Source organism: Haliotis rufescens, unplaced genomic scaffold (genome assembly GCF_023055435.1).
Source record: "Haliotis rufescens isolate VD_foot unplaced genomic scaffold, xgHalRufe1.0.p SCAF_4, whole genome shotgun sequence".
Classification (NCBI taxonomy): Eukaryota; Metazoa; Mollusca; class Gastropoda; order Lepetellida; family Haliotidae; genus Haliotis; species Haliotis rufescens.
In genome coordinates, this window is record NW_025964112.1 from 2,460,424 (window position 1) to 2,483,079 (window position 22,656).

General features: G+C 42.5%; 1 protein-coding gene across 1 annotated transcript in view; it reads left to right on the forward strand.

Annotated features, from left to right (window-relative positions):
- Window positions 1-1,673: 1,673 nt before the first annotated feature.
- The window catches only part of LOC124149886 (galactosylceramide sulfotransferase-like), a 49,671-nt gene continuing 28,688 nt past the window's right edge, over window positions 1,674-22,656 (forward strand). Inside the window, exon 1 of the mRNA XM_046521714.2 lies at window positions 1,674-1,752. The gene's annotated coding sequence lies outside the window, so the exon portion shown is untranslated. The remainder of the gene's footprint in view (window positions 1,753-22,656) is intronic.

Sequence of the window (22,656 nt, forward strand, 5' to 3'; positions counted from 1 at the left end):
TATCAAATGAAGTCGCTCTCCTGTTTTCAAGTAGTACACATTTGGCATGAGACATCCGTGTTGATTGACTTCATACAGGCCATTATACAACCTGCAATCAGATCCGTGAAGATCCGGGGTAGAATAGGTCTTCAGCAACCCATGCTTGCCGTAAAAGGCGACTATGCTTGTTGTAAGAGGCGACTATTGTGTGGTCAGGCTCGCTGACTTTGTTGATGCATGTCATCGTATCCCAATTACGTGGATCGATGCTCATGATGTCAATCACTGGATTGTCTGGTCCAGACTCAGTGCGTCCTCAAACAAACCTGCGATCGGGTGGGCCCAAGTTGAAGCGGTCTCACTGGTCTCCGATATTTCTAATTCAGGAGGGGGGCACGGGTGGCCCAGTCGTCTAAGGCGCCGCGATTCGCTGTGCAGAGTTGCGTCCCTTGGGCACGCCAGAAACCTATGATTGTGGGTTCGAATCCCGGTTCGCCCCGATTATGTTTCTAGGTTTGTCAGCACCGTGCTCGTGGGTTTCAACGAAGTGGTAAACGTCTGAGACCTGCATCACTCCGGGCTTTCCTCCCACATTAAGCTGACACGCCGTGATATAACTGGAATACTTTTAAAAGCGGCGTTAAACCCAACTCACTCACTCACTCACTCACTCTAATTCAGGAGGGTAAATCAGAGGAATGGAATGGGAAAATTTGATGGTTATTGAACGATATCCATATCATCGATATACCTGAAGTGACTAATATGCTTGTCTGCACGTTTTTCAGTGAGTGAGTGAGTGAGACAATATGCCACCAATATCACGGCGGGGAACTCCAGAAATTGGCTTCATACACTGTACCCATGTGGGGAATCGAACCCGGGTCATCGGCGTGACAAGCGCACGCTTTAACCACTAGGCTACCCAGCCCTATACGTTTTTCAAGTTAAAAGAATCGATATTAAACAATACAGGAAATAACTCCTTTTATTGTAAAAATATAAATATTTGCACAAGGATGGGAATCTTTTGAATTTGTTCTCCGTGGGGAATACATGGGTCAGTGTTGTTCTTACATATTCATGAAATCCTCTCCATGCTTGTCGTTTAGCATCGGCAACTTCATGAAGATATGGGGAGTCCTGGTCGCCCTGACTCTTGATTACCAGTTCGTAACGAATTTTCTCACACTTGGAAGACATGTAGCAGCATTTTGCAAATTTTGTAAAACTTGATTCCAGCTTTCACCACGTCTCTTACAAACCCAAAAGCCAGAGATCGGACATTCCCTGAGAGTTTCATATTTTTGTTGTTGCTCGGTTCCAATGATCTCCAAATTTTATCCGGGACAAAAATTCGTGAAATGAACACGTTGTATCAGCATCCATCATCGCCTACAAGTATTCAAGAAATTGCTGAGCAAACACAAGCGCCACACAACAGAGCAAGGTGATTTTCTTCTCTACACACACGGGGGCACGCAAGGATGTGTGCTGGCTTCGTACTTTTCCAGTCGCGTAATCTTTAACTTGGAAACTAAATAGTCAAGGAGTGGAATCATGGGTGAAGCAGCGAAGGGAACGACAACGTCAACAACGCCATATTTGTCATTTCACTGGAAAAACACAAAGCACAACCCTCGAACAAACACAGAACCTGTCCTTGCCTCAGACTGTTTTTCAGCTGTGAGACTGACTGATGGTCTGCTTTACTCCTATAGAGAGCGACGCGTGGACGAAAAAGACTGGATTTGCTTCCCTCGTTATCAGGTAAACGTTCTCTTCTCTCTTGATGTGGCTTGCTGGTCGATCAACCACTTTTATAGTACCGCGGTATTCATATTTAATCTATAACAAATACTTTATGTGTTGTTAAGTGGGTGGTACTGATTTTAAACACCTCCGATAAAATAATGTTTGAAAATCGGACTATGCTTTATCGTCAGTTTTTGCATGTTTCAATTAAGTCGTTCAAATGATACTGTGTTTGTCTGCTATATTTTATGGATAATTACCAGATATCTTAGGGTTTGAACCATGACGCTAATTTGAGCCGCAAAATCTATGCTGGAAATCGCCACGAAGTTGTGAAGCGTCTCTGATCATACTGAACTGTGGGATCTGGATCTAATACAAACACCATGCATTTTTCAGCTAGACTAGAACGGGTACACATCATGCATTGTTCAGCTAGACTAGTACGGGTACACATCATGCATTGTTCAACTGGACAAGTACGGGTACACATCATGCATTGTTCCGCTAGACAAGTACGGGTACACATCATGCATTGTCCAGCTAGACTAGTACGGGTACACATCATGCATTGTTCAGCTAGACTAGTACGGGTACACATCATGCATTGTTCAGCTAGACTAGTACGGGTACACATCATGCATTGTTCAGCTAGACAAGTACGGGTACACATCATGCATTGTTCAGCTAGACAAGTACGGGTACACATCATACATTGTTCAGCTAGACTAGTACGGGTACACATCATACATTGTTCAGCTAGACAAGTACGGGTACACATCATACATTGTTCAGCTAGACTAGTCCGGGTACATTGCATTGTTCAACTAGACAAGTACGGGTACACATCATGCATTGTTCAGCTAGACAAGAACGGGTACACATCATGTATTGTTCAGCTAGACAAGTACGGGTACACATCATGCATTGTTCAGCTAGACTAGTACGGGTACATTGCATTGTTCAGCTAGACAAGTACGGGTACACATCATGTATTGTTCAGCTAGACTAGTACGGGTACATTGCATTGTTCAGCTAGACTAGTACGGGTACATTGCATTGTTCAGCTAGACTAGTACGGTTACACATCATACATTGTTCAGCTAGACAAGTACGGGTACACATCATACATTGTTCAGCTAGACAAGTACGGGTACACATCATACATTGTTCAGCTAGACTAGTACGGGTACATTGCATTGTTCAACTAGACAAGTACGGGTACACATCATGCATTGTTCAGCTAGACAAGAACGGGTACACATCATGTATTGTTCAGCTAGACAAGTACGGGTACACATCATGCATTGTTCAGCTAGACTAGTACGGGTACATTGCATTGTTCAGCTAGACAAGTACGGGTACACATCATGCATTGTTCAGCTAGACAAGAACGGGTACACATCATGTATTGTTCAGCTAGACAAGTACGGGTACACATCATACATTGTTCAGCTAGACTAGTACGGGTACATTGCATTGTTCAGCTAGACTAGTACGGGTACACATCATGTATTGTTCAGCTAGACTAGTACGGGTACACATCATGTATTATTCAGCTAGACAAATGCGGGTACACATCATGCATTTGTTCAGCTAGACAAGTACGGGTACACATCATGTATTATTCAGCTAGACAAATGCGGGTACACATCATGCATTTGTTCAGCTAGACAAGTACGGGTACACATCATGTATTGTTCAGCTAGACAAGTACGGGTACACACCATGCATTGTTCAGCTAGACAAGTACGGGTACACATCATACATTGTTCAGGTAGACAAATGCGGGTACACATCATGCATTGTTCAGCTAGACAAGTACGGGTACATTGCATTGTTCAGCTAGACTAGTACGGGTACACATCATGTATTGTTCAGCTAGACAAGTACGGGTACACATCTTGCATTGTTCAACTGGACAAGTACGGGTACAAATCATACATTGTTCAGCTAGACTAGTAAGGGTACACATCATACATTTGTTCAGGTAGACAAATGCGGGTACACATCATGCATTGTTCAGCTAGACAAGTACGGGTACATTGCATTGTTCAGCTAGACTAGTACGGGTACACATCATGTATTGTTCAGCTGGACAAGTACGGGTACACATCTTGCATTGTTCAACTGGACAAGTACGGGTACATTGCATTGTTCAGCTAGACTAGTACGGGTACACATCATGTATTGTTCAGCTGGACAAGTACGGGTACACATCTTGCATTGTTCAACTGGACTAGTATGGGTACACATCATGTATTGTCCCGCTAGACAAGTACGGGTACACATCATACATTGTTCAGCTAGACTAGTACGGGTACACATCATACATTGTTCAGCTAGACAAGTACGGGTACACATCATACATTGTTCAGCTAGACTAGTACGGGTACATTGCATTGTTCAACTGGACAAGTACGGGTACACATCATGCATTGTTCAGCTAGACAAGTACGGGTACACATCATGCATTGTTCAGCTAGACTAGTACGGGTACATTGCATTGTTCAGGTAGACAAGTACGGGTACACATCATGTATTGTTCAGCTAGACTAGTACGGGTACACATCATGCATTGTTCAGCTAGACAAGTACGGGTACACATCATACATTGTTCAGCTAGACAAGTACGGGTACATTGCATTGTTCAGCTAGACTAGTACGGGTACACATCATGTATTGTTCAGCTAGACTAGTACGGGTACATTGCATTGTTCAGCTAGACTAGTACGGGTACACATCATGTATTGTTCAGCTAGACTAGTACGGGTACACATCATGTATTGTTCAGCTAGACAAGGACGGGTACACATCATGCATTGTTCAGCTAGACAAGGACGGGTACACATCATGCATTGTTCAGCTAGACTAGTACGGATACATTGCATTGTTCAGCTAGACAAATGCGGGTACACATCATGCATTTGTTCAGCTAGACAAGTACGGGTACATTGCATTGTTCAGCTAGACAAATGCGGGTACACATCATGCATTGTTCAGCTAGACAAATGCGGGTACACATCATGCATTGTTCAGCTAGACAAGTACGGGTACATTGCATTGTTCAGCTAGACTAGTACGGGTACACATCATGTATTGTTCAGCTAGACTAGTACGGGTACACATCATGCATTGTTCAGCTAGACAAGAACGGGTACACATCATATATTGTTCAGCTAGACTAGTACGGGTACACATCATGCATTGTTCAGCTAGACAAGAACGGGTACACATCATGTATTGTTCAGCTAGACAAGTACGGGTACACATCATACATTGTTCAGCTAGACAAGTACGGGTACACATCATGCATTGTTCAGCTAGACAAGGACGGGTACACATCATACATTGTTCAGCTAGACAAGTACGGGTACACATCATGCATTGTTCAGCTAGACAAGGACGGGTACACATCATGTATTGTTCAGCTAGACAAGTACGGGTACACATCATGTATTGTTCAGCTAGACAAGTACGGGTACACATCATGTATTGTTCAGCTAGACAAGGACGGGTACACATCATACATTGTTCAGCTTGACAAGTACGGATACACATCATGCATTGTTCAGCTGGACAAGTACGGGTACACATCATGCATTGTTCAGCTGGACAAGTACGGGTACACATCATGCATTGTTCAGCTGGACAAGGGCGGGTACACATCATGCATTGTTCAGCTAGACAAGTACGGGTACACATCATGTATTGTTCAGCTAGATAGTCAGTTGGCCACCAGCGGAAAAGAGGCTTAGTTTAGATTTTCGTTCCCACATTTCCCTGTATACCTTAAACCTTTTCTATTGCATAAAGGAGGTATCTGTACACAATTTGCATTGGGTAGTAAGCTTGCAAGAGTGTGCAGGAATTTTCAGGGGGTCAAAATTGCATAAATTGAAGGGAAAATGCGTATTTTGACAAAATTGGCTGTAACATTTTTATTAAGTCATTAATCTATCCAAATTATGTCTTTGATTACAGGTAATATGTTCGGTTATCTGAATTTGGCAAACATTTTGTTTCATTTAACTGTTATTCTAATTCTCAGTGGAAACATTGGTAAAAATCATGTTTTTTTACTTCATTTTCAAATCTTGTGAGTAGGTAAAACACTAATTCCATTGGATTGTGACAATAAAACCACTATAACTGGGTACTAAAATCTGCCTTAACCATTGTACTATCCTATACAAAAAACAAAATGAAAATATATTACATAGGGGTTGAGATATTGTATACAATGTTTCCCAACCCCCCAAATACCAATTTTGATGAAAATTGCTTATTGAGATATGATGGTAGATGCTGCTGCTGTAGTCGATGAGTGGGATAATTGCAACAATGCTTAAAAACACCAAAATAGTAAACTCATAAAGAAAAATGATGTTTCAAGTTTTTCTGTGAGCATTTATGGTGGCCATCTTGAATTTCAAGATGGCCGCCATTTTGACCTGTTTTCAAAATCAAGATCTTATATAGTTCTTCAACATGGTCATGTAATATATCATATGAAAGCTTTTCACATTGTCTTTTGAATGATGTACATTATTCACTGACTCCTGTGGTAAATTGATCCCCAACAATGAAAAAAGGAAATATTGAAAGCTAATTTCTCTCGCGACTTCAACCCATACCCAAATTTAGATTTAAATTAAAATGGATATATTTTCACTCAAAATTGTAGATATACTGCACTTTAGTTCTTCAACATGGTCATGTAATATATCATACGAAAGCTTTTTTAGAATGTCTTTTCAATGATGAACTTTATTCACTGACTTCTGTTGGTAATCTTATCCCCCAATAATACAACAAATGATATATCGAAAGCTAATTTCTCTAGTCACACCAACTAACCTCCAAAGTCGTATTTTAATAAAATGGACATCGTTTCACTCAAAATTGTAGATATACTGAGCATTTAACTAGGTTATCGTTTGAGTGAAAAAAACATGAGAATACTTGTAGTATTTTGAAGTATTAAAAATTACATCACAGAGTCAAGGGCTGTGAAATAATGTCATCTTTAGTCACCATCGGAGTCCATCTCTTCTGGAAAGGTAGGTAAGTTGTTTCTGTTTAGGCATGACATAGCACAACTGCATCCAAGGGAACATCCCATGATGTTCTTGGCGCAGCTACACCTGAATGAGGAGCATCTGCCTGTTGTGCATTTACAGGTGAGCAATTCTAGACACAGTGCTGGCATTCGTTTCTGGGTCATTGGGATGGGTTCTATGACCTCCTCAGTAGACGACCACCCATACTCTTCTGGTGGTGGAATGTCAGCCTTTCCTTTGAGTGCAGAACACCACGGGATGCACTGGTGCTGACATCTGGGTAGAGGTTGTGTGGTGGGTATTCCTCTAGGTCTCCGACTCCGACTAATAATGCTAGTTGCAGTTGATGCTGGATTGCACACTTGGATGACAAGTGAGTCTGTCTTTTTCATGTTGAAGGCACCAGTTTCTTCTGTTGGTTGCAACAAATCTGGTTGTGCGATAAATATGTTCCAGGTCGACTTCTTGCCATAACCACTGAACTGGCTTGTTGTGTCACAACCATGACCGCATGGAATGCTGGTAGAATGCTACAACATCTGGAGTTAGAGATTGATGTACATCATCAACTTGTATGAATAGAGGGTCCTTTGCAGTACCTGCACCCATCTATATCTGAGCAGAAAACCGATGTTTATGATGTTTCAACGGTACTAACACATCAGTTTCTCGGTTGTGAATGACAATGTGGACAATGTCGTGTATCTGCCTCTTCATGTGTTCATAGTAGATTTGGTATTGCTGCAGATTGATCTAAGGAAGATATTACATCATCATGGTATAAATCGAGGTGACAAGCTTTTGTCAGAGTTCATTGACAATCGATTGGGGGATAATGCTAAGAGTATTCACGACAAAATATCAGATAAAAATGTCCAACAGTACATGTTCCCCACTGTACACCATGCAGATATCAAAGAAGTCAACTCTAACCAATACCTTTAAGCAAGGAAGAAAACTTTTCAGAAGGTTGCTGAGTGCCACCCACAGTGGAAGAGAAGTAAACGTACCACATCTTCTAACACATGAGCTGTCCCAGACCCCACCTTCCCTGGCAACAACAGATGGCCTACTTTGTACAACAAAGCTGCATTATCACATTTGCTTGCAGATTCTCATGCTCCCATCAACTGATGACACAACATGCATTGTTATTTCTGGCATGGTTCTTGTACAGGCTATAGGCAAACCAAGCAAAGCTAGGACCTTTGGAGATTTGGCTGATGTTTTCAATTGCAATGTGCTGAAGAACTTCAGTGAAACTTGTACTAAAGTCGATGATGACTTTGACCAAAATGTTTCAAAGTCAGTAAAATCAAATCAAATAAGAATCAAAGAAAATTCGAAGAATAATAGATAAATGAGACATCCTTCTGCTGGCTTCATGGTCCAGTTTTATTTAAATGAACAAGCAAAATTTGATACAATTCTTGACCACAGAATTGCACACACAGGCACAGCATCTCCATCATAAACATCAAATCATCATCATTGCAGGTGGATTAAGCAGCCCAGATACAGCAGTATCTTCCATAGATCAATCTGAAGCAATGCGAAATCTACTGTCAACACATGAAGAGGCAGATACACGAATGGTGATCAATGTCATGGATGCCACCTGCAATGGATACGACCACAGTGTCATTCACAGCCGAGACACTGATGTGTTAGTACAGTTGAAACATCATAGACATCGGTTTTCTGCTCAGATATGATTGGGTGCATATCAGTTGATGATGTATATCAATCTCGCATTCTCTCAGATGTTGTAGCAGCTCTACCAGCATTCCATGCGGTCACAGGTTGTGGACCGGGAACATATTTATCGCACAACCAGATTTGTTGCAACCAACAGAAGAAACTGGTGCCTTCAACATGAAAGAGACAGACTCACTTGTCATCAAAGTGTACAATCCAGCATCGACTGCAACTAGCATTAATACACTTACAGCTGACATGTTTCACAGAGTTTGAGACCTAGAGGAACTCCCACCATACAATCTCTACTCAGATGTCAGCACCAGTGCATCACGTGGTGTTCTGCCCACAAAGGAGGGGCTGACATTCCACCCCCCAAAAGGGTATAGGTGGACGTCTACAGGCGATGTCATGGAACCCATCCCAATGACCCAGAAACGAATGCCAGCACTGTGTCTAGAATTGCTCACATGTAAATTAAATGCACAACAGGTAGATGCTCCTCATTCAGGTGTAGCTGCGCCGAGAACATCATGGGATGTTCCTTTGGATGCAGTTGTGCTATGTCATGCCTGAACAGAAACAACTTACCTACCTCTCCAGATGACTCGGTGACTAGAGATGACATTATTTCACATTTTATTTTTAATACTTCATAATACTACAAGTATTCTCATGTTTGTTTCTTCACTCAAATTATATATTAGTGAAATGCTCAGACAAAAGTGCAGTATATCTACTATTTTGAGTGGAAAAATGTCCATTTTAATTTAAATCTAAATTTGGGTATGGGTTGAAGTCGCGAGAGAAATTAGCTTTCAATATTTCCTTTTTTCATTGTTGGGGATCAATTTACCACAGGAGTCAGTGAATAATGTACATCATTCAAAAGACAATGTGAAAAGCTTTCATATGATATATTACATGACCATGTTGAAGAACTATATAAGATCTTGATTTTGAAAACAGGTCAAAATGGCGGCCATCTTGAAATTCAAGATGGCCACCATAAATGCTCACAGAAAAACTTGAAACATCATTTTTCTTTATGAGTTTACTATTTTGGTGTTTTTAAGCATTGTTGCAATTATCCCACTCATCGACTACAGCAGCAGCATCTACCATCATATCTCAATAAGCAATTTTCATCAAAATTGGTATTTGGGGGGTTGGGAAACATTGTATACAATATCTCAACCCCTATGTAATATATTTTCATTTTGTTTTTTGTATAGGATAGTACAATGGTTAAGGCAGATTTTAGTACCCAGTTATAGTGGTTTTATTGTCACAATCCAATGGAATTAGTATTTTACTTACTCACAAGATTTGAAAATGAAGTAAAAAAACATGATTTTTACCAATGTTTCCACTGAGATTTAGAATAACAGTTAAATTAAACAAAATGTTTGCCAAATTCAGATAACCGAACATATTACCTGTAATCAAAGACATAATTTGGATAGATTAACGACTTAATAAATATGTTACAGCCAATTTTGTCAAATTATGCATTTTTCCTTCAATTTATGCAATTTTGACCCCCTGAAAATTCCTGCACACACTTGCAAGCTTACTACCCAATGCAAATTGTGTACAGATACCTCCTTTATGCAATAGAAAAGGTTTAAGGTATACAGGAAAATGTGGGAACGAAAATCTTGTTTTTCACCCCTGGCCAACTGACTAAGACAAGTACGGGTACACATCATGTATTGTTCAGCTAGACAAGTACGGGAACACATCATGTATTGTTCAGCTAGACAAGTACGGGTACACATCATGCATTGTTCAGCTGGACAAGTACGGGTACACATCATGCACTGTTCAGCTAGACAAGTACGGGTACACATCATGCATTGTTCAGTTTGTGAGATTGTGAGGGTGGCACAGTAGACAATGCTTTGCTTTTTCCAGGCACAAAGTTGAGATCGATGTCGCCTGAGAGATAAACTCAATATGGACTGCTAAAGTATTTCTAAAACTATAAGGTACAGTCTTCCGCATAATGTCGGGTCTGCTGTGTACATGGGTAATACTGATATTGACACTTCCCAAAAGAGGTGTCCAAGTTTTACAGAGATCTACAAATACAAACAAGCATATTTACATTGCTAAAGATCGATAATGTTCGAAAACAACATACATTAGCACATAGTGTTCAAATAGTCAGTCACTCAACAAATATTAGCAGAATAGTTCTGGTTCCCTGGTTTATTGGTTGTAGAAGCGGCTGTTTAGTAGCAGGGTAACTCACTGACTGCAAACACTCTCATAGGCAATGAGTGAGTGAGTAATCTTTTCGCCGTTTCAACCAATATCCCAGGAATTTCGAGGGACATCGGTTATACACAATACATACTTATTGACCATCAAACTAGGCTCCATTCTTCATTCCCGCCCGCCAGGGACTCGACTCCGTGTCACTAGTTCCATGCCACAATTGTACTGTTATACGTATACATATGTTAGATACAACTGTTAGAAGCCATGTTTTACTCAACTTATGTTAAGGACGTCTAGAGTTAGGACATTCCAAATGTGACGCATCAGTGACAAACATTTTGCCGATGCAATTCCTTATTTTGACTTACCCCGTTTCCATTTTTTCAAGTGAACAATTGACTTGCCTTTGCATGTGTTTCTGATAGTGCCACGGGCAAGGCAGGATACACTCACGTTTTCGCGAACACCTGGCATCATCAGTATTTTATTTCATAAACACATGCGCATGATATAGTCGGAATCGTCCAATCGACTCTTCTTTTGGCAGAGATATATTGTGTATATGGAAAGGGTTTTGACGTGTTTATCTCATGCAATTCCCTTGTGGGTGTTCTGGCTGCCCCACAGCAGTCCTGGGCCCACTTGCACAAAGCGATCTTAGCGCTAAGATGATCTTAACTCCCATACTTTAACATAGGCTTACAATAGTCTTAGCGCTAAGATCGTTTTGTGAAAGTGGGCCCAGATCCTGTTTAATGTACATTGTATACTTGTAGCCGAGCTGTTAAGATAAAACACTCGGCTCTCACTTGTTCAAAATGGCGGCCGCCCAGACGAACTCCGATCACAACATGTACTATATTATCAGAAATAAGTTATCAGAGAAGAGCCATCTCCTATTAAACCGCATATATTCATTGTGGATACGATTTCTGTTCGCCCCCTAACTGTAAATATATTGAAGATGAATACTACGTGATGTGTAGATGTGAACGATATACCAGCACAAGAAGTAAATACCTCTCGCCATATTCTACTGGATTCCCATCTCCTATAAAATGTACACAGCTCATGCAAACGGGTGATAATCTTGTCCTTCATAATATAGGCGTGTTCTTATCAAGAGCCTACAGACTAAGAAATGAAGGATCGGACTGAGACGTGCGCCTTGCCCTGCCGTCAACCATCTTAGTAAAAGTCTAAATCGATGCAGATTGACACCTATAATGTGTCTGAAAGGGGTGATTTGTAACAACGGATGGTCGAGATAATGACACATCATGCGTCTGAAGGACCTCTAGACCCGCCTCTAGGTTTCTTTATGAAGTCAACAATCGTTTAGAACAATACCAGCTGTAAATAGAAGAAGAATCTTGCGGCGATTGTGCTCTCATTCTTAGATCATCCTTGAACTAGAAGTTATTTGAGTTTTGGTTTAAGATCGTTCTGGAGCCATGAATTTATTAATGCTCATTCAACCATATCCCTGTCCTGATCCCTGCAATAGTCGCAACGTGGCCCAACAAGAGGTTGGACAGGCAGGAACCATCAGATGCTATACCGCCACCCATCAGTACAATACACGTTGAGAGTACACTGGGGGGTCCAGGGAGGTGGAGGTGGTCCGGATGTCCACACACACACTGTTAACAGCCATGTGTAGTATGTTGTAGGCAGTAACATTATCTGAGTGCGGATTTTGATATTTTGGAGCCCTCCCTTCTGAAAATGCTGGATCCGCCCTTGCAGTGTTTTTCTTGTTTATTGTCCCTTGTATAATTAACTGTCTTGTATGAGCTCTTGTTTTGAATTAAAATGCCTCAACAGGTGCCAACAGGTGCCAACAAGTTGAATGAATCGTAGAGTACCACAAACAACTGATCACCCAGCGGAGAGGGCCCATGTGTGTTCTCTGGTCAGGACATTTGTTGTTTGACCTCTAACATACTAACGTCATGTTCCTCACTTGTTTGACGGCAGTCATGTTGACTATCAAACGCTCCAGCACTCAGCCCATGTTCCTCTGCCAGTGTGTATGTCCTTCCTGATACAATACACGACATGTACAGCCCGTGGACCAGCTCTGTCATGTACTCACCGGACCGGTGTTACAAGATGTCCCGGGACTTCTCCAAGCCCATTACCGTATGCCCGCTACTGGGGAGAGGTCCTATCCGTGAGTGAGCTGGAAGTCTGTGACGTTTCGAATTTGAACAAGATTGTATAGATCATCTTTTGTTAGTGAGTACTGTTGGCAGAAATTGTCGGTCATTTTTTAGAAAGCTTTTGGCCATGGGAGCCAGTTAACACTTTCAGGGACGTACACAAAGTAGACCAGTTGTCAGACTTCCAAAAATACAATAATTTGAATGTTACTAAGAAAGTGTTATCCCAAATATGACATTTAGAAAGGGTTTTGTGGCTTGTATTTACAATTTACCACTTTCTAAAATACATTGTGTATTCAACTTTGGCTTTTACTTGATTGAACCGTATGGGAATGTCACCGTATTCCTTTGTCTTCCTTGAATAGCAGTTTAGATCCATTTTAGTTCAGTGGATCGGCATTTGGCCATGCTCTGGTCTGACTCAGGGTCCGTTTTAAGCTGCTGTAGGATCATATAGTGTAGGTCTCTAGTAGAGTGTCCTGCTGAGGTAAAATGCTTGGCGACGGGTTTGTCCCCTTGGTGGTTGATGTCGGCGAAGTGTTCTTCGAGTTTGATGCAGAAGTGACGTTTTGTTTCTCCTAAAAATTGTTTCCCACATTTGGAGCAATTTAGTGAAAAGATTATGTTTCTACTCTTGCAGTTAAAATGCGTTTGCCATTTGTATTTTTGCCTGTCGTGTGGCCACTGAAAGTGTTTACTGACTTGATATTCATGCAGGTCTTACATGCCATCCAAGTTGGTGACAGTTCGGCCACTGATATGTGGTTTGAGTGGTGGGTATGTGGCGTCAGTCAGATGAGAGCCAGTCAACTCGAAACTAGTCACTGATACCAGAAATTACTCTTGGAGTTTAGCCCGACACTTCTGGGCAAAATAGTGATACAAATTATATGAATGGATCACCGAAAATCCACGTGTAGTCAGCAATATGAAAACTATATCACGACCACGTGTAGTCAGCAATATGAAAGCTATATCACGACCACGTGTAGTCAGCAATATGAAAGCTATATCACGACCACGTGTAGTCAGCAATATGAAAGCTATATCACGACCACGTGTAGTGAGCAATATGAAAGCTATATCACGACCACGTATAGCCAGCAATATGAAAGCTATATCATGACCACGTGTAGTCAGCAATATGAAAGCTATTTCACGACCACGTGTAGTCAGCAATATGAAAGCTATATCACGACCACGTATAGCCAGCAATATGAAATCTATATCACGACCACGTGTAGTCAGCAATATGAAAGCTATATCACGACCACGTGTAGTCAGCAATATGAAAGCATTATCACGACCACGTATAGTCAGCAATATGAAAGCTATATCACGACTACGTGTAGTCAGCAATATGAAAGCTATTTCACGACCACGTGTAGTCAGCAATATGACAGCTATATCATGACCACGTGTAGCCAGCAATATGAAAGCTATATCACGACCACGTAGAGTCAGCAATATGAAAGCTATATCATGACCACGTGTAGTCAGCAATATGAAAGCTATATCACGACCACGTGTAGTCAGCGATATGAAAGCTATATCACGACCACGTGTAGTCAGCAATATGAAAGCTATATCACGACCACGTGTAGTCAGTAATATGGAGGCTATATCACGACCACGTGTAGTCAGCAATATGAAAGCTATATCACGACCACGTGAAGTCAGCAATATGAAAGCTATATCACGACCACGTGTAGTCAGTAATATGGAAGCTATATCACGACCACGTGTAGTCAGCAATATGAAATCTATATCACGACCACGTGTAGTCAGCAATATTGAAGCTATATCATGACCACGTGTAGTCAGCAATATGAAAGCTATATCACGACTACGTGTAGTCAGCAATATGAAAGCTATATCATGACCACGTGTAGTCAGCAATATGACAGCTATATCACGACCACGTGAAATCAGCATTATGAAAGCTATATCACGGCAACCTTTAGTCAACAATATGAAAGCTATATCACGACTACGTGTAGTCAGCAATATGAAAGCTATATAATGGCTACCTTTAGTCAACAATATGAAAGCTATATCACGACCACGTGTAGTCAGCAATATGAATGTTTTATCATAATCACGTGTAGTCAGCAATATGAAAGCTATATCACGGCAACCTTTAGTCAGCAATATGAAAGCTATATCACGACCACGTGTAGTCAGCAATATGACAGCTATATATATCACGACCACGTGTAGTCAGCAATATGCCAGCTATATCACGACCACGTGTAGTCAGCAATATGAAAGCTATATCACGACAACCTTTAGTCAGCAATATGGAAGCTATATCACGACGATGTGTAGTCAGCAATATGCCAGCTATATCACGACCACGTGTAGTCAGCAATATTACAGCTATATGACGACAACCAGTCGCGAACAATACTAATGTTATATCACCGTGGTCTGTAGCCAGCAGTTCTCTTGTTATATCACGGTGACATTTGACAGCTAAGTGTTAATTCAGTGAATGATTTCCTTAGATCCTCTCTAAGCTTGTCCCTCCTCTCTGTGATGTCCACAGTGTCGTCGTGTGAAGTCTCGTGAAGTCTCGTGTAGCCTTGCACCCGTCTCGCGCGACCTGCACTCAGCATGGACTTCAACATCTTGGTATTTCTTTTCTTTTTTAAGGAAAGAAGAATGAAATATTTATTTGACTCCCGGTTAAAGATGTCTTTACTGATAATCTCTTCATTTGTTTCTGCCTTGAAAGTAAATATAAAAAGTCATTTACGCTAAAACACCGTATTTGTCCAGGTTGTGTGTATTCTGCACTGCGCGGCTCGCTATTTGTCTAAGTGTTCGTGCCTTGGTGTTTAACCGTTTTAATTTCCTGTAGAGCAGTGCGGTGATGATGAAGTACGGCGTCTGGCACTGAAGCCCTTATACTTCCTCCGTCTGACCAGGTGAGCTACAAGTTCCTACACATAGAGGTGGGGTAATCAAGTGCTTGTAACGTTCACATCGAAGGCCCGGGTTCGATTCCCCACACAGTTCTTGTGTCTTCGGATACTGTCCGCTTTTAATATATTTTTTCAATATTTTTTTTTTGAATCCCTATTTGACCGTAATACTGTCGAAGCAATTGCAACATTTTATCTCCCCCCCCCCCCCCCCCCTCTCTCTCTCTCTCTCTCTCTCCACTAACTTTCTCTCACTCAATCTCTCTGTCTCCACTAACTCTCTCTCTCCCCATCTCTCTCTCTCCGCATTAACTATGTGTGTCTATGGAGACCCACATTACCAAATCTTTCTTGTGGGCAGACAGTGGCGGACATTCCACAAGACCAACACCGTAGCAGACACGTCCATGTGTTCCAGGTGAAGGGTTTGTCTCCTACCGTTATGTTTGGGAAGCTAGGTCAGTGAGTGCTCGGGTATTAGAACTGTTATGAAACACATGAACCCGGTTATTATGTAGTCGTAGTAAAATATGGATATATTTTTTTAATGTCGCACAAATACAGAAAGTCCTACGGATTCCAATATACAGTTTATAATAAGTGCGTCCAAATGAATGAATGAATGAATGAATGATGAATGAATGAATAAATAAGTGCATGAATGAATGAATGAATAAATAAGTGCATGAATGAGTATACACATATACACACGCACGCACGCACGCACGCACGCACGCACGCACGCACGCACGCATACACTGAATGGAGGGGATGCATTTCATATTCTTTGTGAGTGCCCATACTTTAGGAAAGGAATGTTACTACCAAGATCTTATAATATAAACGCTAAGTTGAATAAATATGAATTATTATTTAATAATCTTTGACATCGAATCACAATCATAATGTCGTACATTGGACAAGTTGCAAACATTATACAACGTATATTGATTACTTTTGTATAATGCACCTGTTATTGTAGGGATGATTAAAACGAATCAGTTTACTGCTACAAACACTTCAGCCGCATGCATTTGTAATAAGAAGCTTGGCGCATGGTGCGTGGTTTCGTGGAATAACCTTGATTGGTCCATTCCGTCCGCCCCTCCCGGGAGTCAGACAACAGCACCACAGCCGACGTAGAAGGCCCAAAATAATCCCCGGCTCAAATCGATGTAGAGTAATTTGGGACGAGGCTGAGATCTCTGTAGAGTAATTTGGGACGAGGCTGAGATCTCTGTAGAGTAATTTGGGACGAGGTTAAGATCACTGTAGAGTAATTTGGGCCGAGACTGAGATCAGTGAAGTGTAATTTAGGACGAGGCTGAGATCAAGGTAGAGTAATTTAGGACGAGGCTGAGATCACTGTAGAGTAATTTTGGAAGAGGCTGAGATCTCTCTAGAGTAGTTTCGGTCGAGGCTGAGATCTCTGTAGAGTAATTTGGGACGAGGCTGAGATCAGTGTAGAGTAATTTGGGCCGAGGTTAAGATCACTGTAGAGTAATTTGGGCCGAGACTGAGATCAGTGAAGTGTAATTTAGGACGAGGCTGAGATCTCTGTAGAGTAATTTGGGACGAGGCTGAGATCAGTGTAGAGTAATTTGGGCCGAGGCTGAGATCAATTTAGAGTAATTTGGGACGAGGCTGAGATCAGTGTAAAGTAATTTGGGACGAGGCTGAGATCACTGTGGAGTTATTTTGGAAGAGGCTGAGATCTCTCTAGAGTAGTTTCGGTCGAGGCTGAGATCTCTGTAGAGTAATTTGGGACGAGGCTGAGATCAGTGTAGAGTAATTTGGGCCGAGGCTGAGATCAGTGTAGAGTAATTTGGGACGAGGCTGAGATCAGTGTAAAGTAATTTGGGACGAGGCTGAGATCACTGTGGAGTTATTTTGGAAGAGGCTGAGATCTCTCTAGAGTAGTTTCGGTCGAGGCTGAGATCTCTCTAGAGTAATTTGGGACGAGGTTAAGATCACTGTAGAGTAATTTGGGCCGAGACTGAGATCAGTGAAGTGTAATTTAGGACGAGGCTGAGATCAAGGTAGAGTAATTTAGGACGAGGCTGAGATCACTGTAGAGTAATTTTGGAAGAGGCTGAGATCTCTCTAGAGTAGTTTCGGTCGAAGCTGAGATCTCTGTAGAGTAATTTGGGACGAGGCTGAGATCAGTGTAGAGTAATTTGGGCCGAGGCTGAGATCAGTGTAGAGTAATTTGGGACGAGGCTGAGATCAGTGTAAAGTAATTTGGGACGAGGCTGAGATCACTGTGGAGTTATTTTGGAAGAGGCTGAGATCTCTCTAGAGTAGTTTCGGTCGAGGCTGAGATCTCTGTAGAGTAATTTGGGACGAGGCTGAGATCAGTGTAGAGTAATTTGGGCCGAGGCTGAGATCAGTGTAGAGTAATTTGGGACGAGGCTGAGATCAGTGTAAAGTAATTTGGGACGAGGCTGAGATCACTGTGGAGTTATTTTGGAAGAGGCTGAGATCTCTCTAGAGTAGTTTCGGTCGAGGCTGAGATCTCTCTAGAGTAATTTGGGACGAGGCTGAGATCACTGTAGAGTAATTTGGGCCAAGGCTGAGATCAGTGTAGAGTAATTTGGGACGAGGCTGAGATCAGTGTAAAGTAATTTGGGCCGAGGCTGAGATCAGTGTAGAGTAAGTTTGGAAGAGGCTGAGATCTCTAGAGTAGTTTCGGTCGAGGCTTAGATCTCTGTAGAGTAATTTGGGACGAGGCTGAGATCACTCTGTGGTTATTTTGGCCGAGGGTGATATCACTCTAGATTAGTTTCGGTCGAGGTTGAAATCACTCTGGAGTAATTTCGGTCGAGGCTGAGATCACTTTGGAGTTATTTGGGCCGAGGCTGAGATCACTCGAGAGACGCGAGTGTTTTGAGCCTGGGACAGAACACTCCAGCCTCGTACGCCCAAATGTCTCCCGGGACTTTCATCATTCACCTTACTACATCCAATGTCTGTTTTTGGCTGTGTGTTAGGGTATGTTTGTCTATATTAAATGGAGGCGTGTGTGGATGGTGTTGCGGGTTGTGCGTGTTGCTTGAATGACACATGTGCCCATCTCCATAAAGTAGCGTCGCTTACGAGGATCCATTCACTGCACACAGTTGCATATGCAGTCTTTTCAAACTTACGGAAAAAAACGATGTTTTTTATTTTATTAGAAGTATTTCGATTCTGACTGATGGAACCTATTTGATAGTGATTCATAGACACATGCTTACGATACAGTCGGATTTAAACAATGTACTTTGCATTTAGCAAAGATTTGTTGATGTTTGTGGAAAAGGCCTTGATACTTGTTGAACCAGTTATGTTTTGAATGTTTATAGATTATTTTGTGTGTATTATATTTCTACATGGACATGATTTTATGATACATGGTATCTTTCCTAGCGTGTGTGTATGTTGGGTTGATAATAGTCAGTAATAGTGTATGTTCTCTGCAAACAAGCACACGCAATGATATGGACAAGGCCCCAGCTTGCAGACAGGAATTCTAAGAGCTTACTGTTTGATCTGGAGCTGGTTATTCACCAGCATTGCCGTGTATATGTCTATAACAATTGTTGTTATCGGCATGGGCACTGCTTGGTAACAACATCTGGTATAGGTGTGACATAACACCAAATGTTGCCATGTTAATACCATATCTATTTGTATGCTTGTACTTTACGGGTATTGTTTGACGTGGATACTTCATATAGACCGGACCACACATTTCAGCAAGAGGTAATCTAATGTGGTTTTAATAATATTTTATTCATGAAACAATAGTCAAGACTAGTTACAAGGGAAGATTTCTGAAAACTATGCAAGATTTTATACCTCAACACATATTCCTAATTACTTTAAGGCAGTTTCCAGGTAACCCCAATGTAACTAATTTATTCCAAAGCCACATACACTGTCGAATGCTTGGTCTGAGCCTTGGGTGCCTGTTTTGGATTATAGTAGAGGGGAATGATCTGAGCCTTGAGTGCCTGTTTTGGGGCCTAGAAGAGGAGAGTCATCTTGGCTTTGAGTGCCTGTTTTGGGGCCTAGTAGAAGGGGGTGATCTGAGCCTTGAGTGTCTGTTTTGGGGCATAGTAGAAGGGAGTGATCTGAGCCTTGAGTGAGTGTGTTTGGGCCTAGTAGAGGGAGTGAACTGAGCCTTGAGTGAGTGTGTTTGGGCCTAGTAGAGGGAGTGATCTAAGCCTTGAGTGAGTGTGTTTGGGCCTAGTAGAGGGAGTGATCTAAGCCTTGAGTGAGTGTGTTTGGGCCTAGTAGAGGGAGTGATCTGAGCCTTGAGTGAGTGTGTTTGGGCCTAGTAGAGGGAGTGATCTGAGCCTTGAGGGAGTGTGTTTGGGCCTAGTAGAGGGAGTGATCTGAGCCTTGAGTAAGTGTGTTTGGGCTTGTAGAGGGAGTGATCTGAGCCTTGAGTGAGTGTGTTTGGGCCTAGTAGAATTAGTGAACTGAGCCTTGAGTGAGTGTGTTTGGGCCTAGTAGAGGGATCGATCTAAGCCTTGAGTGAGTGTGTTTGGGCCTAGTAGAGGGATCGATCTAAGCCTTGAGTGAGTGTGTTTGGGCCTAGTAGAGGGAGTGATCTGAGCCTTGAGTGAGTGTGTTTGGGCCTAGTAGAGGGATCGATCTGAGCCTTGAGTGAGTGTGTTTGGGCCTAGTAGAGGGAGTGAACTGAGCCTTGAGTGAGTGTGTTTGGGCCTAGTAGAGGGAGTGATCTAAGCCTTGAGTGAGTGTGTTTGGGCCTAGTAGAGGGATCGATCTAAGCCTTGAGTGAGTGTGTTTGGGCCTAGTAGAGGGAGTGATCTGAGCCTTGAGTGAGTGTGTTTGGGCCTAGTAGAGGGAGTGATCTCAGCCTTGAGTGAGTGCATTTAGGCCTAGTAGAGGGATCTATCTAAGCCTTGAGTAAGTGTGTTTGGGCCTAGTAGAGGGATCGATCTAAGCCTTGAGTGAGTGTGTTTGGGCCTAGTAGAGGGAGTGATCTGAGCCTTGAGTGAGTGTGTTTGGGCCTAGTAGAGGGATCGATCTGAGCCTTGAGTGAGTGTGTTTGGGCCTAGTAGAGGGAGTGAACTGAGCCTTGAGTGAGTGTGTTTGGGCCTAGTAGAGGGAGTGATCTAAGCCTTGAGTGAGTGTGTTTGGGCCTAGTAGAGGGATCGATCTGAGCCTTGAATGAGTGTGTTTGGGCCTAGTAGAGGGAGTGATCTGAGCCTTGAGTGAGTGTGTTTGGGCCTAGTAGAGGGAGTGATCTCAGCCTTGAGTGAGTGCATTTAGGCCTAGTAGAGGGATCGATCTAAGCCTTGAGTAAGTGTGTTTGGGCCTAGTAGAGGGATCGATCTAAGCCTTGAGTGAGTGTGTTTGGGCCTAGTAGAGGGAGTGAACTGAGCCTTGAGTGAGTGTGTTTGGGCCTAGTAGAGGGAGTGATCTAAGCCTTGAGTGAGTGTGTTTGGGCCTAGTAGAGGGAGTGATCTAAGCCTTGAGTGAGTGTGTTTGGGCCTAGTAGAGGGAGTGATCTAAGCCTTGAGTGAGTGTGTTTGGGCCTAGTAGAGGGAGTGATCTGAGCCTTGAGTGAGTGTGTTTGGGCCTAGTAGAGGGAGTGATCTGAGCCTTGAGGGAGTGTGTTTGGGCCTAGTAGAGGGAGTGATCTGAGCCTTGAGTAAGTGTGTTTGGGCTTGTAGAGGGAGTGATCTGAGCCTTGAGTGAGTGTGTTTGGGCCTAGTAGAATTAGTGAACTGAGCCTTGAGTGAGTGTGTTTGGGCCTAGTAGAGGGATCGATCTAAGCCTTGAGTGAGTGTGTTTGGGCCTAGTAGAGGGATCGATCTAAGCCTTGAGTGAGTGTGTTTGGGCCTAGTAGAGGGAGTGATCTGAGCCTTGAGTGAGTGTGTTTGGGCCTAGTAGAGGGATCGATCTGAGCCTTGAGTGAGTGTGTTTGGGCCTAGTAGAGGGAGTGAACTGAGCCTTGAGTGAGTGTGTTTGGGCCTAGTAGAGGGAGTGATCTAAGCCTTGAGTGAGTGTGTTTGGGCCTAGTAGAGGGATCGATCTGAGCCTTGAGTGAGTGTGTTTGGGCCTAGTAGAGGGAGTGATCTGAGCCTTGAGTGAGTGTGTTTGGGCCTAGTAGAGGGAGTGATCTCAGCCTTGAGTGAGTGCATTTAGGCCTAGTAGAGGGAGTGAACTGAGCCTTGAGTGAGTGTGTTTGGGCCTAGTAGAGGGAGTGATCTGAACCTCAGCTGAAAGCAGCCAAGATCGTATTTGTAAGGGATTGATTTGAGCTGCTCGGTTAGATGAGCTACTCCTCAAATGGTCTCATGCCGGATTCACGCGCGGATATGGGATATGCGTTGAAGCAGGATTGATTATCAGACCAAAAGCGTGTTCACAATTCATAAAATAACATTTATTATTTAATACTATATGCCATACATTTGTAGTGGAAGCACGAACTGCCATATTAGGATGAAGGATCAGATTCCAGTTTGTCTCCTACGCCCAGATATAATACTCTACTGTTAAAATAGTTAATTTACGCACGCATTTTCCAATTATGTTTTACGTCACAAACTTTCAAACATTAACTAAACAGGCTACCCCGTTCGTGACGTCAGGCTTGCATTGTCCCAAAGCTTCGCACAGCGAGATCTCGTTCCCAACACAAGCGAAACGAATGTTAGGTGTTGCACTAAAGCTCTTCTCACATTGACTCGTGCTACCCCGTGTATGCGCCCGCTATGTTTCCGCATCTGTATATAAGTCTATGTTAAAGTTGGGAGCTGCGATCGTCGTTGCTCTTAGGTCGCTCTGTGCAAGTGGATCAGTCCATTTTGAGCCGAC